The sequence below is a fragment of the Bos indicus x Bos taurus genome, chromosome 12 (genome assembly GCF_003369695.1).
Source record: "Bos indicus x Bos taurus breed Angus x Brahman F1 hybrid chromosome 12, Bos_hybrid_MaternalHap_v2.0, whole genome shotgun sequence".
In the NCBI taxonomy this organism is placed as follows: Eukaryota; Metazoa; Chordata; class Mammalia; order Artiodactyla; family Bovidae; genus Bos; species Bos indicus x Bos taurus.
The window spans coordinates 33358544-33372802 of NC_040087.1; the positions used below are offsets into that span (position 1 = coordinate 33358544).

General features: G+C 41.7%; 1 protein-coding gene across 4 annotated transcripts in view; it reads right to left on the reverse strand.

The window, feature by feature from the left end:
* Window positions 1-14259, reverse strand: part of LOC113902374 (phospholipid-transporting ATPase IB) — a 495526-nt gene that overhangs the window by 259707 nt on the left and 221560 nt on the right. The gene's annotated exons all lie outside the window — the stretch shown is intronic.

Here is a 14259-nt window from a genome sequence, read left to right on the forward strand (position 1 = left end):
GACAGCAGTATTTGTTTTGCTGTGGTCATCCCTGAAGGAGAAAGGGCAGCTGTCCAGCTAGCACACGGCAGGGATGTGGTGGAACTATTCTGGAAGAAATGAAATAGGGAGACTTTCAGAATTGGAGCCTGAAGCCCAATGATAAAGTCTTTCTCTGGGCCTGAGCTGGAGTCCCAGGACAGCAGGGCTCCGTGAAGGAAGCCCGGGTGACAGCGCCCGCGGACACTGATGGCCGAGTGTTTCACCCACATTCAAACTCAAAGAAGCCAGAAGAAGGCACCGCCTGTGAGACCCTGCACACAGACGATGCCACTGGGGGTCCACGTGCGTGTTTCTACACGTGAACAGGGTGCAGTCCTTTCCTTCCCTCTGCCATTTTGTACCAACTTTGTCCACTCATTCCTTCCTTCCTTCATTCATTCAGTTTGTCCTCATCTAAGCCAGAAGCCAGTTACAACAGAACACTCACTGAATTGGTCCATGATCGTATGTTTCACGTCTAACCAACTTTTGAAAGATCAATTTAAAACAGTGTACTGGTGTTTTTTTTTAATTAATTAATTAATTTTAATTGGAAGCTGATTACTTTACAATATTGTGGTGGGTTTCACCATACATTGACATGAATCAGCCACAGGTGTACATGTCCCCCATCCTGAACCCCCCTCCCACCTCCCACCTCATCCCATCCCTCAGGGTGGTCCCAGTGCACTGGCTTTGAGTGTCCTGTTTCATACATCGAACCTGGACTGGTGATCTATTTCACATATGGTAATATACATGTTTCAATGCTATTCTCTCAAATCATCTCACCCTCGGCTTCTCCCATAGAGTCCAAAAGTCTGTTCTTTATATCTGTGTCTCTTTTGCTGTCTCGCATATAGGGTCATTGTTACCATCTTTCTAAATTCCATATCTATGCGTTATTATACTGTATTGGTGTTTTTCTTTCTGACTTACTTCACTCTGTATAATAGGCTCCAGTTTCATCCACCTCATTAGAACTGATTCAAATGCATTCTTTTTAATAGCTGAGTAATACTCCATTGTGTATATGTACCACAGCTTTCTTATCCATTCATCTGCCGATGGACATCTAGGTTGCTTCCATGTCCTAGCTATTGTAAACAGTGCTGCGATGAACATTGGGGTACATGTGTCTCTTTCAATTCTGGTTTCCTTGGTGTGTATGCTCAGCAGTGGGATTGCTAGGTCATATGGCAGTTCTATTTCCAGTTTTTTAAGGAATCTCCACACTGTTCTCCATAGGGGCTGTACTAGTTTGCTTTCCCACCAAGAGGGTAAGAGGGTTCCCTTTTCTCCACACCCTCTCCAGCATTCATTGTTTCAATCTCTCATTGTTATTCTTAGCTAAATTAAACCACCTGTTTTCCTTTCCTCAACTCATTGTTTCAGGAGGCAGGGCCACTGTATTGGTCTTCTTGGAGGATGTATCCTAGATTATTACTGGTTCTTCAGCACTTTCTTTAATTTTTTTTAAATTATGTATTGATATTTTTAGCTCACTTGGGCAAAAAAAATACATATTCCTCCAGATTTAACACAGTGTCAGTTAAACAACAGCAAACAGGCTCTCAGTTTTGCGTACCAGCTGGCATTCATAACCCCAAGAGCGATGAACATGTAAAAAAGAACCAAGAGATTCAAAACAGCAGGACAATAAAAAGGAAACAAAGCTCAAAACAAACTGTCTAGTCATTTAACTTTCTTCTGACCCCGAGTCTCTGAGATACTAAGATGCTCTTTAATAAATTTCATAATCCAAGATTTCCCTTCAACTCAAGGAATGACACAAATGCTTGGTTTTGGAAACTGTTGCTGAATTTCATCATTATGACAAAAAAGTAATCTTAGTCCAACTTCCCAATCTAAAAATTTAGCACACCACCACACAAATAAAATCCCATGACCTAACCAGTCCCAACATCAAGGGGAAAAGATCTTGGGATACATGTGACATCAGGTAGGAGTAAGCCCCATATACTCGGCCCCAGGACCGTCCCGCCATCTAATCCCCAAGTCCTTACATGCAATATCATTTTCTTTTCCTTGGGAGCCTGGACTTTAAAGCACTATCATTAAAATATATATCATGCAGTAAAAGGGAGGAAATTAAAATGCCAATGATAAGCAAGCTTGATCTCAATTCTTCATTCCAACTTGTGTGCCTTAGGCCCTTGCCCACCCCAGGAGGAACTTCAGTGGGGCACATGCTCTAACCACTAGGGTCAATTATACAAAGAGAAGTGTTCAGATTAGGGTTCATCCCCCCAAAAGCAAGCATAGCCACCAAAAGACCATCATACAGTACAGAGTCAGTGAGATTACGGCTGTTTTGGAGTCAGCTTTCCTTCTTTGATAAAGTTTTACTTAGAGTTATTACAGGTTCTTTCATTCCATCTTTGGATACTTTTTGAAAAGAGGAGTTTGACCAAGTAAAAGGAAGTTCAGCACACTAGTAAGAGGAACTATGACTTTATATCCTTATGTAAAGGCCTGTGACTTTATATCCTTAAGACCTGGTCTTTTCTCACGGCAGTGGTGGCAGTGCTCACCTTGAAAGGATTTTTTGGACATCATGTGAAATGAGGCCTGGGAGGTGCTCAATAGGGAGCCCATTCTCAGCATTAAATAGCTGTCATTACCAATAACATATTGAATCCCTGGTCCCATTCTTGACAATTTGCTCCTTTCACTCTGACTTTTCATACTTGATTAGAGTCCTCTCCATTTTCCGTCTTGACCACCCTCAAATCTGTGAACTCTTCAGAACTCTTCAAAACTTTCTCTTCAACTCCTTAATCCAAGCTACTCAGATCTGATTGACTATGGACCAATGAATGAATGAGATGACTAAATAAATGAAAGAGTGATCATTCTTTCAGTCTGCCCGTCTCTGGCAATGTCACCAGCAGTTGGAAACACTCATTAAATGAAAAACTCACAGGCAAAAATAGCACCTACGGGACAAGACAACTAAAGACACCTTTCTTTCCAGAAGACTATTTACCAACTCTGTTCTACCCACCTAGTGTGTGACTTGTTGCGTTCAACCCAAGCATGGAAACACATGTGAGACCTTGTTTCCACCACCTCCCACTCCCCTGCCACCATACAGGTGTGTCTCTGGAACAGACCAGGAGCCCCAAGGAGGTACTGGGCAGGAAGTATTTTTATACTACGTACCTTTAACTCATTCAACACATATGCAAATTTCATCTTGATTTTCAACTCAAGACACACACATTGTGACCTACATTTGAATTAATCTTTAGAAGACTTCTAGAATTTTCTGGGATAGTCACAGGAAAGGCACTAAGGTAAAAATAGGAAAAACATAAATCATTAGCAGCTACTAGATTCATATTGGACTTTACTAGAATCTTGCCTGAGAATCTTAGCTCACAGCAATGATATATTTATTTTCCCTAAAATATCTACATGAAAGCTGTGGCACTCCAAATCAGACTGATTAATTTCAGGAATTTGAAAATGAGTGGGCTAATGTAAATTGGTTCTAAATCAGCATCCTTTCATACACAAAGGTATGCTTGAATAATATATATATATATAAAACTGGTAAAAATTCCAAAGCCAATGAAAATCACCCCTTAGTCCTATCAGATAACACAGACTCTGTGAGAACGATGTGATTTGTTACACAGAATTGTAAACGTGCCTTTCAAGTTGGAAACAGAGGGGGCAATTTCTGCTTCTCAAAGCTGACATCAAAACTGAAATATGGGATGAACTGACAAAGCTGGGAACTTAGTAAGAGAAACAGACATCATTCTGGGAAAGGAGGGAACTGTGTACAGTGATCACCATGTTGATTTTTAAGGATTAAGTTACTAAATGTACCTTAAGACAAAATAAATCAAGTTAATCTTAGGATAATCTTAAGGGGAGACTGGTATAGTGAACTAAATACAGAATTAAATTTTCAGTTCCATGAAGATATGCCTCACTTGCCCATCTATCAGCTGAAATAACTTATCCTTTGTTGTCTGTTGTTGTTTAGTCACTCAGTCATGTCCAGCTCTTATCCCCATGGACTAGCCTGCCAGGCTCCTCTGTTCACAGGATTTCCCAGGCAAGAATGCTGGAGTGGCTTGCCATTTCCTTCTCCATATGTTTTGTTGGGATGGCATAAATTTCCATTCCAAGCAGTTCCTGGTTTATTTCACAAGGAAATACTTTTAAGGCTATTATTTCCTACTCATGCAATTCTCCCCACCTACCATTCATACCCCGCAAATCCTTTTATATACACAAACTCAGACTTGAGGATTTTATTAATTAGCTTGAGCAGTATGGAGACCTAAGCTTATCGGTTGGCTCAGGTTGGCATAACAAAGTACCACGGACTGGGGGGCTTCAACAACAGAAAGACACTTTCCCCACTGTTCCGAAGTTGGAAGTCCAAGACCAAGGTGCTGGCCAGCTGGGTTTCTGGGGAGAGCTGCTTCCTGGCTTGTAGATGGTGCCTTCTCCCTGTGTGCATACCTGGCAGAGAGCTCTCTGGTACCGATTACAAGGACACTAAGCTTATTGGATCAGGTTGTTGCTGTGTTTTTGTTGTTCAGTCGCTAAGTTATGTCTGACTCTTTGCAACCCCGTGAACTGCAGCATGCCAGGCTTCCCTATCCTTCACTATCTCCCGGAATTTGCTCAAACTCAGTGTCCATTGAGTCGGTGATGCCATCCAACCGTCTAATCCTCTGTCACCCTCTTCTCCTTTATGACTTCATTTTACCTCAGTAACTTCATAAGGGGCTGTTTCTGAACATGGTCAATGTTTCAACATACAAATTTTGTTGTTGTTCAGTCACTAAGTCATGTCTGACTCTTTGTGACCCCATGGACTGAAGGCTTCCCTGTCCTTCACCATCTCCCAGAGTTTTCTCAGACTCATGTCCATTGAGTTGGTGATGCCATCCAACCGTCTCATCCTCTGTCGCCCCCTTCTCCTCTTGCTATCAATCTTTTCCTGCAAAAGCATATTTTCTAATGAGTTGATTCTTTGTATCAGGTGGCCAAAGTATTGGAGCTTTAACTTCAGCATCAGTCCTTCCAGTAAATATTCACGGTTGACTTCCTTTAGGACTGACTGGTTAAATTTTGGGAGGATGTAATTATGTCCATAGCACTTAGATTCCCTTTCACTGTGTGAGAGAAGCCACTTAGATCTTTATCATCTAGTCCCCCAGAGTCTGTAGACTTTCAGCAAACCCATGGGATTGGTCTGGATACAGGCAATATATTCACTTTACCCTGAATACGCTCATTACTCAGCAAGCAAGCCTGACCTTATCCAAAGCCCTGCCTCTCAGTGACCTTGACAGAGGGACTGAGTTATGGAGGATGCTTCACCTTCCTTGGCACTTCCTCCTCTTCTGAGCCTGCACGGAGAAAGAGGGACTTCCTACAAGGCTCATCCTCTCAGCTCCAGAGACCTAGAGGGAGCAGCACTGACCGATGAAGACGGTCTCCATGCCTTGAGGTGAAAACCCCCATGTTCTGTGCAAACCAAGCGGAACTCAGAGTCCTTTTCTCACGGGGAACAGCTTCAGCAGCCTGGCTAACGAACCCCAAGACAAAGAGCAGCCCTGAGACTTGCATCTAATGGAAGCACGGCAAGTTGACAGAGGAAAGCACAGGCTTTCAGTGGCTGCTTGTCGGTGCAACTTCACACATCAAGGAAATTAATACAGAAAGGCAAGGGCCCCCAAAAATCAACTACAAAACATTCCAGTTTCCTCCTGCAACCAAAAAGGAACATTCATAGAACATTTGTTCTATGAAAGACGCCGACCACGTCATCTGCTGTCCCAGACTGCATCAGCTGTGATACGCCTTCCTCCTGAAGTCCTGTCCACCTCAGATCCAGCCTGACCCCCTAGGGAGATAGTACACGCCTCTCCCTGTGTTACAAATTTCCATCACTTCTGCAAGCTGCAAAGAGAATTTACCTCCTCCAGAAAACGTCCCCTGATCAGACAAACCACAATGATAAATACTAGAACTTGCCGCTGTATGATATTTAATTTGCAATCAGCTCTCATCATTTACGTGCGTTGTTTTATATATTTTCTAAAGACGTACTATGTTTATAGTTTTTCCACCAGGTCGCATGTAAGCTCAGGGTGACTCTGTGTGCAGCCCAGAGTCTTTCCCTCTCATTTTCATCCTGTAGCTGCACAAACTATAGGGACTAATTAAATGCCGTTTGCAGCCACACGGATGGACCTAGAGATGATCATACTAAGCGACGCAAGTCAGAAAGACAAATATTATAACACTTCTGTGTGGACTCTAAAAAAATGATGCAAATGAGCTTACTAACAAAACATAAACTGACTCACAGACAGAAAACTTATGGTTTGCACAAAGGGAAAGGGGAAGAAAGGGTAAATTAGGAGTTTGGAATTAGCACATTCACACTACTACATATAAAACAGATAAATAACAAGGACCTACTGTATTTCACAGGGAACTATGCTCAATATTTTGTTATAACCTGTATGGAAAAGGAATCTGTAAAAGTATATATATGTGTGTGTGTGTGTGTGTATGTGTGTGTGTGTGTGTAGGGATATGAATATATGTATGTGTATAAAACTGAATCACTTTGCTGTACACCTAAAACTAATACAACATTGTGGATCAACTATACTTCAATTAAAAATATATATAAAAATATTAACCATAATTAGACTCTAACCATAATTAGACGTTGGCAGGTCTAGAAAATATTTAAAGCCCTCTTTTTTTCTTTTTTTCTAAATAACATGACACTGAATCCAGAGAAATCTTCAGCACAAGACAACCTCAGATACAAAAGAAATACGGTGAGGTCCCCAAGGGTGGACTCACGCTAAAGATCAGGCCACAGTTTTTAAACACAAGAAACACAAACAGGACCACAGCCAACCCCTGCCTTCTCTCTTTAACTTCTCGGATTATAAATATTTTAAACTTCATGAAATGTTGGTACCAGCCCTAATGCAGTTGTTATTTATTATTCTTAAGTAGCTGTGTTTACACTCTCATGGGTTAATATACAATTACAGCTATACGGGAATATAAACTCAGATCCCAAGTGTCATGAAAGTAAGTGAACATCATGCAACATTTTTCTTCCATTTTTCAAAAAAGGCTTCGTTGCCTCCTATATTAATCTTGCATTTGTTCCCAGATTTGATCATTCAAACTTCCTATTGTGACGTGATGCATTAGGGTTTGAAAAAACACTGAATCTATATGTTCATATGTTCAATAGTCTACAAATAAGCATCTATTCCCTTACTGTTGCTATCTTCTGTTTCAGGGACAATAATTTATGTTCATCATGGTTTTATAAAGACAAAATAAGAACTTAAGCCTCAATTATCTGTGCATTGGCAAAATACTGTGATAACGTAAGACTTCTAATTTCTCAGGCTCTAGTATATTCAAACACCACCTATTCATTAAAACAAATAAAAGGAAAAACACAGAAGGATTGACAGATGGTTTTAACTTGACACTTGTATATTTGTGAAAGGATTGTCTTCAAGCTGGTGTATTTACTTTGGTCTTTAATGACTGATGTGCCCAACTGAAAGGAAGCCACAATGAGTACTCGCTTAGTAGGAAGAAAGGCTGGCTCTGCTCTTCTCAGATGATCCAGATGTCAAATGATGGAGTACTTGGGTGAGAGTGGCTGTCTGTCTGTCTACCTCGCTCTCTCATTTGCCAGCCTATCTGGAACTCAGCCACGGGAGACCACTGGCTGGCAGACTTCTGTCAGCTGATCAACAGCAGAAAGCAAGCCTTTCAGCAGAAGCTCTTAGCCTTCACTGACCCAGCAAAGCTATGCAGAGAAACCTGATAACAAAGCTCTGAAATCACCAATCAGAAAACTCAAACAAAGCCCAGGCTTCCAAAATTTGGCAACTTGACTCCACCAATCTGACTTCTCTCCTGTTGACAATTCTGCTTGTAATCTAAAGTGGGACGGAATATAAATATCATATCAAGAACTCTGAGAAACAAAAGATGTCAATGTTCTTCTCTGTCTTGCATTCTCTCCCTTGTCCTGCATCCTCTCTCAAGTTCACTATGGAATCTCAGGGGCTCAAAGCAGAGAAGCCCCACTGCCCTCACGGTGGACAGATGGACCCAGAAGATGTTATGCTGGTGAAACAAATCAGTCCCAGAAGGACAACCACTGCGTGATTCCTCTTACAAGAGGTGTCTGAAATAGTCACTGGTAGAGCCCCTGGTGGCTCAGAAGGTAAAAACTTTGCCTGCAATGGCAGTTTGATCTCTGGGTCAGGAAGATTCCCTGGAGAAGGGAATGGCTACCCACTCCAGTACTCTTGCTTGGAGAATTCCATGAACAGAGGAGCCTGGCGGGCTACCGTCCACGGGGTCGCAATAGAGTGATTGACACTTTCACTTTCTTCTTTTCATAGAAATCAACAACAGAAAGGTGGTGATGGAGGGGCGGGGGGCTGTTGTCCAGTGGGTACAGACTTCCAGTAACACATGAGTAAGCTCCAGAGATCTGCTAGAGTTCACGATGAGGTCCTTGACAATCTGTCCACAGAGTTGATCTCATGCTAAGCATCCTTACTACATCAAACAAAAGAAACAAGCAAAAAAACACCAATGGGGACACAAGGAAACCCTGGGAGGTGGTGGATATGTTAATTACCCAGATTGTGGTGATGGTGAGAAGAGTGGATACATATGTCCAGACTCTGCAAACTGTATATGCTAATTACGTGTGGTTTCTGTATACCAATTACACCTTAATAGAGCTGGAAAATACAAGCAGAAACATAGACGTCTTCAGTCTGTGGATGCAAACTGTAACCCTGATCCTTCCTATTCAAACTGGGGGACAGTGAGACTTCAGGGTGGAGCACTCCATACGATGTTCAAAGTCATCGAGGAATCCTAGCTGTCAGATGAGGACAGGGAAGGCATCGATAATTTAAGAGCTGATAAATGAGGGAACGCATCAGATACATAGACAGGGAAAGGGAAAACATAATTTTCTTTGGGACCAATTAAGGTAAGAGCTACTTTGCATATTCTTAATCAGAAAGACATCAGTGCTGTCAGGAGAAGTGGGATTTTTTTCCAAACCAAAGTTAACATGACACTTGCTTGTATTAATGAAACACGTTCTGGACGACTTCACAGGAAAAGGGAAAAAAAGGCACTTTAAGTACAAATACTATCACAAGGCAAGACCTGGGGACATAAAATATTCACGACATATTCCACATGTTTAATTGAGCTCTGCTCTTGACTTTGTCCTCCATTGGTTTGTTTTTCTAGTAGGAAAGATGCCAAATATCATGAGCTTCTATTTCAGAACTTTGGACCGCGGTTTGACCTAACATCACCTTGTTTCATTTGGCAAGCAGCATTGTCAAAAATGACATGCACCGGCAAATTAATCATTCATGAAGGGGGGAGAGGAAGAAACACAGGAAAAAACGTGAGACGTGACGTGTCTCTGGGCTCCTCTGGCATCTCCTGCCGGGCCCGGGCCCGGGTGTTGGAAGCAGCAGAGCAGAGGGATGGAGAGCTGGGGAATCCTGTTACCATAATTCTTAGACTACTGCCGAAAAGGAAAAGGGCCTCCATCCTCCCGCTGCCCACTTTCTACCTGAGGTCCTATGTAGACACACTGATGTGAAGATCACCAATCCAAGGGAGCTCCTGTCGTGTAAACCACTTTTCAGAAATGTTCAGAATAATACTTTCCTTACAGATGAAAAGTGATATAACACCAATTTTATAACTAAAAAGAATTTTCTTCTAGGAGATGTTTCCAATAACACAGCATATTATTCTAGATCAAACCCTATTATCAAATGTCCCCTAGTAGATATTTCTATCATGTTGTCATGCTATAAGTACCAACTTTTCATTTGAATTACTTATACTAGATTTTCTTAAAGAGGATTTTCCTTCAGTCTGAATCTATACTAAAATATTTGCCCATGTTTTATCACATGTTCTATAAAAAGACATCTGTCTACCAAATCATTTTGTTAGTTCTGGACACAAGCAACTAAGTTGACTCGTTAATTCACTTTTCTATTTCTCACCGGAAGGAGTTACATGTAAATAGTGGTAACAGATAACTTTTAGCTGGAGGGGAATCAAACATATCAGAAACCTCTAAAAGTCAAAAGTTGATCTCAGAGTGATTAGCATAAACTATTTCCTGCAATAGTTACTTAAGATGAAAATAGTCCATTTCTAAACATGAGTCATAGCCAAAATTATCTTTGGCTTCCAAAAGTTGAGTAAAATTCTTTTTCTAAGATGGAATGTTTAGAAAGGGATTCCTTTCACTATTTCGGATTAATACTCTGAAGGCCTCAAATATGCCAGTCTATACAACAGTTAACATAAGGAATTTTTTATACATTACAAAATCTACATCCATCTCATTTTCATTCTGGAGAAACACTAGTAAAACTGCGGGTAGAAAAACATTTCTTAAACTTTGAGCTTCTGGAAACTGTTTTCATTCAATGTGTTGCCAAAGAACCATTACATCTAAGCTCTCATCTTTAGCAGAGTAACAATAAGGCCAGTTAGGACCACATAAAATTGCTGTAATCATTCAAATAATAGCATTCATGTTAGAGCTAACCAAAAAAGGAGAAAACCTGTCTAAAAATGAATTCTCCCTTAATTGCAGTTAATCAACAAATGGGCTTACATACTCTTAAGCCGTAATAGAAACAACCCAAGGATAGACTTACAACTCGACAAGTTAATAATGCTCTCTGAAATAAAAGGTCCAAGGAGGAAGCTGACTTGTAACCAAACACGTAGGATGCCGAAAAATCACATCATGAAAGAAACCAAAGAAAAGTTTTATTTTTGCAAGTGTACGATTGGATCCCTACCAACATCGAGGCCAACCCAAACACTATCGGTGCTACAATTCTAGTTAGAGTGTCTGAGCTCTGCTTTGATATTATTCTTGTGGATGGCTCACAGGCTGAAAGACACCCCATGCAAAATCACAGGTCCTGAGATGTCTCAAAGTCCATTATGCCTCATTAATGGGAGAGTGGAGCTGGAGGGAGACTGAGTGAGAAGAAGCAGTTCCTTTCCCAGGGATCAGGCACAGACATTGGATAAGTGAGTCCAGCTCTTCAGGGAGCTCAGAAAGTGTAAGACTGAGCCAGTCATGGGAATGACACTGTCAGCAGGTAAAAATGCAGTGTGGTCTCTCCCTAGATTCTGCATATGTGTGTCCTGACACAAAATAGCCTCTCAACTGCTCCTCTTTCTAGGCGAGACTAACAAAGCCCAGTTCTGCTGCCCAAACAGAGGACAGCACATTTGTCCTGGCCGGGGGTGACCAGAGAGTGGACCAGTGAACAAGATAGTGACAACTGACTACACCCAAGTCATCACTTTGCTTTCCGAGGGGAAGGGCACAGACATTTTTGTAAATTTCTATATTGCTCCCTCTTGAATCCACGATTATATTACGGCAATCAAGCATCCTTACAAAGACTGAGCTATAACAACCTTATTCATAGTGATACTTAAACAGTGGGGGGAAAAAAACCTTCTTAACCTAAATAGTCAGCAACAAGGAATAAATTAAACAACACATTTTATGTTTCTATTTGCCATAAAAACTGTTTATCATCTTTGCACTCCACATACTGTGGACAGTCTAACCTTCTTCCAAGAAAAGCCATTTCAACTGAAAAAGATCTACATTTAGACACTGATCACTAACAAGGCTTATCTCCAGTCTACAGGATTAGGAATGCTGTTTTCTTTCTTCTTGTTTATCTGCACTTTCTGACTTTTTTCTACAAGAAATATAAATCACTCTTAGAAAAATAAGCCCCCAAAGCTTTCAGAAACATTGGTCGTGCCCACTCTGCACTCTGCTCTGCACTCTCTTTACTCCCATGATATGAGGGTAGGCACATACTTGTTTATCTTTGCATCTGTCCTGAAAGACAGAAGTCTAAACACATCGGAGAAAATAAACGATGCCTTCTGAGATGCCTAATTTGCACAACCAGGGGAAATCTCTGCTGTGATGTTTTCCTTCCACTCCATCTCCTGCCCAGAGACACAGAGCCATAAATCACCTCTGCCCGGGTGGCGGCACTGGAGCTGTGAGCACCCCGTGTTTGCAGAGGGCTGCGGTGGGGCCATCCACCAGCTCCCTCACAAAGCAGGCCCTGATGATTCTTTCATGACTCTCTTCCTGTCAAGATAAACTTTCAAATTTGTCAGTGTTCAAGAAGTCAAAGTGTCCCCAGACTCTCATCTGTGCCTAAAAAATTGATCTCTATTTTGAAGCTCTACAAAATAAAGAGCTTCACAGAAAAAGGTAAAATAAGAAAACAAGATAGATGGTCATTTTAGGTAACAGCAACAGGGAAGAGAGAACAGAGGATTCCTTCTTTCAACCCATTTTCTACATGCCTGCTATCCCTCCGTGTGTGCGTGCTAAGTCACTTCAGTCATGTCCCACTCTGTGCGGCCCCATGAACTGTAGCCTGCCAGACTCCTCTGTCCATGAGATTCTCCAGACAAGAATACTGGAGCGGGCTGCCATGCCCTCCTCCAGGGGATCTTCCTGACCGAGGGATCGATCCACATCTCTTAGTCTCCTGCATTGGCAGGTGGGTTCTTTACTACTAGCGCTACCTAGGAAGCTCTCTGGGGAATGATAAATCCCACAAAATTTTATGCTGAATAGGTTTAAACAAATTCTATGGGTTGAAAAATGTGTTAAAAATCAAACCTTACATTTGGTCCCAATAATAAACACAAGACCGTGGATTTTCTGGCGCAGACAACTTCACAACTCAGAAGCAGAGGTCCTCATCTCACTCAGATTGTGGATAATGCCTCCATCACTCACTGAACCCAGAAGCAAGATGATGTAATTTGTCTGAGGCTTTCATTTCCTCACTTATAAAAAATCAAGACAACACTTTTCAAGAATAAGTTATGAGCCTGCAATTTCTGACCTCAATGTCATAATCTGTCTGTGTGGTTTAGTCTCTCTGAAAGTTCCTTGGGTATAAAATCATGCCTGTTCTGCTACGAAAAGGCCCTGGCGATGGAGAAGAGGAGTACCATCCACCGAGACAGTAAACCTGGAAAACCAGTGAGAAGACTGGCAAGGATGAGGAGATGCACAGACCAGAGGACAGCAACCAACTCAGTCACATTCCAACTCAAGGTGCCCAAGAATGTCAGTGTGAGGAACCCCAGACACAGATGGAGGAGCTCTCAAGCTGGAACTCAAGGGAGAGGTCGCACGGGACAGAAAGACTGGGGAGGTCATCTAGTTTCAACCCTGACTATTCATCAGAACCACCCAGAAGCTCATAAAATTCCTAGAATTCCACATTAATTATCCTGGGATAGGGCCTGGGGCTCAGGCTTTTTTTGCTTATTTTCTCTCAGCAAAGATTTCATTCAAATGAATCAATAAAACTTCCATTCAACATTCCATTTTTTCATTCAACAAACATGTCATTGCAATGCATGAATTCTTTGGTTCATTTGTTTATATTTTTAAGTTAACATTCTCCTTGGGAGAAAAGCTATGACAAACATAGACAGTGTATTAAAAAGCAGAGACACCACTTTGCCAACAAAGGTCCATATAGTCAAAGCTATGGTTTTTCCAGTAGTCAAGTATGGATGTGAGAGATGGACCATAAAGAAGGCCAAAGAAACTATGCTTTCAAAGTGTGGTGCTGGAGAAGACTCTTGAGAGTCTTTTGGACTGCAAGGAGATCAAACCAGTCAATCCTAAAGGAAATCAACCCTGAATATTCATGGGAAGGACTTATGCTGAAACTGAAGCTCCAATACTTAGGACACCTGATTGCAAAGAGCTGACTCACTGGAAAAGACCCTGATCCTGGGAAATTGAGGGCAAGAGGAGAAGGTGAAATGGTTGGATGACATCACCAACTCGATGGACATGAGTTCTAACAAACTCTGGGAGATAGTGAAGGTCAGGGAAGCCTGGTGTGCTATAGTCCATGGGGTCGCAAACAGTCAGACACAACTGAGTGACTGAACAATAACAGCAAAGTTAACATAAAATGAACCACGTCAACTGTAACAGCTCAGTTCACTCATCGTGCTGTGCAGCATCACTGCTGTGGAGTCTCAGAACACGTTCATCATCCCCAAAAGGAGACCCATATCCACCCAGAG